The sequence below is a fragment of the Thrips palmi genome, unplaced genomic scaffold, assembly GCF_012932325.1.
Source record: "Thrips palmi isolate BJ-2018 unplaced genomic scaffold, TpBJ-2018v1 HiC_scaffold_8, whole genome shotgun sequence".
Taxonomy (NCBI): Eukaryota; Metazoa; Arthropoda; class Insecta; order Thysanoptera; family Thripidae; genus Thrips; species Thrips palmi.
The window spans coordinates 14,905,024-14,909,925 of record NW_023144635.1 but is presented as its reverse complement, the minus strand read 5'-3'; positions in this window follow the sequence as shown (position 1 = coordinate 14,909,925).

Here is a 4,902-nt window from a genome sequence, read left to right as displayed (position 1 = left end):
CCTGGTGCAGGAGACGGGCAGCGAGGCGGGCGCGGCTCAGCACGGCCACGATGTGGGGCTTGCGCTTGTGCAGGATGAACTGCGCCACGCAGCACGAGTACCCCGCCACCATGGTCCGCACTGGCACCCGCACGCTCAGGGGCTCGCCGTGCGCCGTGAGCACCACCGTGTCCACCAGCGCCAAGACGAAGATGACCGCCATACACACCGCCGCGCTCTGTAACCAGCACGTCCTCTGTTAGCTCCACTGCACTGAGAAAATTTTCGCTTTCACTTCACAGTGGGCAGAGGACCGGCCCGCGCAGGTGGCCAAAACTCTAGACGTGTCTTGAGCTTAGAGTCGTTAAGTAGGACGCGAACTGAACGTGTGCACTGCAATAAAAAGTGTGAATAATGAACAAAAGTACAACAAACACTGTACAATCAAAGTACAACAGTTTTCGCAGTGTTTAACTTTCAATTACAAACTTCAGTTGTGTAACATGAACTACGCATTCTGCCGTTTGTGATTGTAATTTTTGTTCCCTCATGATTTAAGACTACGTTTGTCGAAACTTGCCTCTCATAGTCGAGTTACTTACGACTTACGAGTTAAATAGTGAAAAACTGTCACTTTGCAAGGGTAATTCGGACCACGTTTAAAGGGCGGGTACAGAGAAAAGTGTAAAGATTTTTGTCTTCGAAAACGAAATTTTAACTAGTTTTGATTGATGGCGCTTTGTTGTTTTTAAATGATTTAATGTGCTTAATGTCAAATTCCATAATGTTTTACTTTCATCAAGCCGCGCAGGAAATCCTATCCAGAGCGCGGAAAGGACGGTAGATCATAGATTTAAATCGTCAAGACGGCAGCTGCCTTTCGTTTTTCAGTTTAATTTCAGTTTAATCTTAGGACGTTCCTGAGAAAACCAGAAACCGTTTTTGCCGTGCGGACCTTGGATTCCCTCATGTGTTGAAGTAATCTTCCGGTGCTGGACTGGCGCACCCCTTCCTCGGCACCCAGGTGCTGCAGCCATTCTCCGAGATGAGATGCCAGGGCCCCCTCGATTCTGTAAGAGAAACGGCGGGGTGGATTGCTTTATTCTTATTGACTGCTCTGGTATTCAAATGAGGTACCGTCATCGGAATCATCAATCTGCGGTGTGCAAACAGTCTGATGACCAAAGAAAAGGCCAGACTGTTCGCAGACTGGTGACTTGACTGAATCTCCGCTTTGATAAGATTGAAAACGCCTCGAAGTGCGTCACAGAAATGCTGCAAATGCCGGCTTTTTAAGTCGCTAGATCCAGCAAGGCTGTGGCTGGAGTCAGGGGGTGCACACTGACTAGAAGAAGGGAGAAACGAGGGGTGAGACACTACTGTACTCATGTGTGCAAAGTGGCCCGAACTCCTTCACAAGTTTAAAAAGAAGGGTAAAATTCACTATTTTTTCCCACGATTTGGCGTTGTGTGTCGTCTCAACCTCAAAGTAAAGCCAAAACACGTTTTAAAATGTGAAATTTACAAGTATTTGAAGGTGTATTCTCCCGTACTCATGTGCACATCACGGTAAACACGTTACCTGGTTTTCCTAGGAAGCCTATGGTAAAAGCATGGGTGATTACCAGGGGGTTCCTGAAAAAAACAGGTACCGTTTTAACCGTGATGTGTACACCAGAGCGCTGAGTGATCCGCCCCTCGGGGAAAAACCCCTGGGGCAGAGTCCACGTTGACCCATCGCACGGCAGAATGTATGGAGCTTCGCGGGAGGAATACGGAGGTAGGATGATGGTCCAATGGAATGTACATAAAGCGACATAACACTACTAGAAAGGTCATACTGAAATATAAGACCGAAAACAGGTCATACTTTGATGTATGACCGAAAAACTGTCATACTTTATAGTGTATCACAGGTAAAGGCTGATATATCCCCAAGTTAAACAATAGCCAGTCTCGCTAATGTCTGACCGTTTTTTGGTTATACATTTGTGTAAGACCGTTTTTCGGTCATACTTTTTGTATCACTGAAAATCGGTCAGATGTCTCACCCTTCGAATTTCAGTGAACTCACGCCTACAAATCATGCAACGTCCATTAGGCCTACGGCGTCCATAGCAATTTCACTGACCGAGGGCATCTTTACTAAGTCTTACCTGCCGCTGGAATGGTGGCCTAGAGGCGTCGTAGACATCGGAGACTTTCAGGCCTGAGCGGTACCAATGAAATTCGAATCAGCTAGAACCAAACACGAATCTGATTAAGAGAGACCAGCTCCATTTTTCCGTTCATAGGCTTTATTCTATAATCACGCGCGAACTCCACTCAAATATCAGCGAAAAGATCAAATTCTAGACGAGCCGTCCTCGTTACGCCGCATACAGTCCTCTCCCTCGTCGTCGGGTGAATAACAAAAGTAATCCTACACCAAGACCCAGCAGCTCGCCACTTAGGGAGCTGCCGCTGCTTTGAACTTCATAAAGACCTTGTGACTAACTGTCGTGGTTGAGCTTTCGGCAGTTGACAGTCCAGGCCGATGGTGGTTTCTGGGTATTACACAACTTTTGCTCTGCACTCGGCGACCGACCGAAAGGCTCTCATCGAATGGTAGACACCAGCAAACCCTGTGACCTGACTCCAATTGTTAGGCCACAGTCCATCGCGATTCGGCTGAAAACAGCCCAAAACGACCCCAAAATAGGTATAACGCTGCAAACTTAAAGTTTGCCTGCCAGTAATTTGGCACACTGCTATTAGCATTAAAAGCGTGGACCATCGTGGTCTACGTTTCCTAGCGTGGACCACCGTGGTGCACGCTGCGTAGCGTGGACCTCGTCCACACTTGGATTAGCAGTGCAAGCTGTTTTGGATGCCAAAAATTGGCAAGCTTGGCCCGGAAATACCCCCAGCTGTCCAAAATTTGGCAAGCTTTTGAAGATTTTAAGTCAAGGCTTCCCAAACTTTGGCATTCAAAACTGCTTGCCAAATTTGTGGCAAGCAAACTAACAACTGGCTTTGCAGTGAATGCAGAGAATTTGAGCGATAACGCTATTAGGCATATTTTTCCGCGCTATCACGCCTTCTATTGCAGGCAGAGTGACCCGACTTTTTCGCGAGCGCCTAGTCAGACATTGGTGTAGTCCTGTAGTTATCGGACGCAACAGCGTATCACTGTGGGATTCCCTATGAACATACGTTGTTACGTCAGATGAACCCTCAGTTGTTACCGTTGCAACGTGCCTGGCCGCGTAGAGCGGTGGTAGGTTCCGCTTCACTGCCGCGCCTCCATGCGTCTGGATGCGTTCTGCACCGCGCCGCCGGCACGCTGATCGCGTCGTGCATCTTTCATGGCAGCTTGGGCGCCGTGCGTGCGCGCGCCCTCTCAAAGATTCATCGCGCTGCAGGGTGCGACGGGAGTGCCGGCCGGTTGGCGGCGGCATGCCGCGGCCCGCGCATCGCGGCGTCGGCAGTGGCGTGCAGCGCGCAGATCGGGCAGGGCTGTTGCGAGGAATCACCTTCGGCACTGGGAGGAAGGAAGGACGGTGAAGGGAAGGAAGGACGGTGAAAGGAAGGAAGGACGGTGAAGGGAAGGAAAGAACAAGTCGGCGGCCGCTGGGCATAAAGGCGTAAGTCACATGGGAAACCCATTAAAAATAGGTTGTCATGTCCGATGACCACTCTAGTATGGTCAACATCATGTCTGGACCGTCCGCACTTGCCACACCCTGCACGGTTTAAACGTTTCCTGGTTTTCCCAGGAAGCCTATGGCAAAGACACAGGCGATTTCCAGGGAGCTCCTGGCGCTAAAAATCCAAAGATCAGACTTCTCGCCACTCCAGAGGGGAGACATTAAAGTCTCGCCAAAATTTGGTCAGACACTAAAGTCCCGCCACGGAGAGACTTTTGTGTCTGACCGCCACCCAAAGGCCGTGATGCACCAGAAGGTTACGGCCTGAAGGCCGTAGTCTGACTAAAACTTGGCGAGACTTTAATGACTCGCCATATTTTGACACGAAGTCTTTCCATCCAATTTGCAGTGGTGAAAACCAGGAACCGTTTTAACCGTGTACAGAGAGCCTACGAAGCATTTGCCTCATAACCAATGAAGAAATGCTTCCTACTACGAAGGATTCTGCTGCATAGTGCGAAGCATGTCTTCGTAGATTTTACAGTGCCTTCATTTTCTTTGTAAGGGAGTATGGGGCGATTTGTAACAGATTTCGGAATTCTCTATACAAAATTAAGAACATTCTGCACATCGGTGTCAAACTTGTGCCAGTTGAGCAGTCTGGCCCTCCATCTAGACTGTGCAGCTCCATTGGATCAATCTGGAGTCCGTAATCTTTGAAATCTAAGACGTTTTCCAAACCCTTGCATGCTGTTACGAATCGCCCTAACATGGGGTGAATTGTAACAGCCATGGGGCTTTACATAACATCCTACACATTAAATGAAACATCATCGGGAATGTTATCTCCTCCACCAGTTGTTCTTCAGGTGTCCTGCAGACGTCTAAAAATCTACATTACAAGCTGCCGTTGACCGCCTCAGCATTAACTGATTGGCTATGTCAATCCTAATCTCACTTTTTTCAATTTTACACTGTGGCAAAAAGGTACGGAAAATTCTGTTAATTTTTTTTGCCAGGATTCTCCGTAGCCCTCTTATCAATATTCTCCGTAAGCTCTTACAGTATTCTCCGTAGGGTCGCACAGTATTCTCTGTAAGTCCGCACAGTCTTGTCCGTAGGACCTGGAAGACTGTATAGTCCTACGGAGATCACTGTAAGGTCCTACGGAGAATACTGTGCGGTCCTACGGAAAATACTGTAAGAGCCTACGGAGAATATTGATAAGGGGGCTACGGAGAATTACCACAAGCTGTTTACAGAATTTTCCGTAGCTTTTTGCCACAGTGTAGAG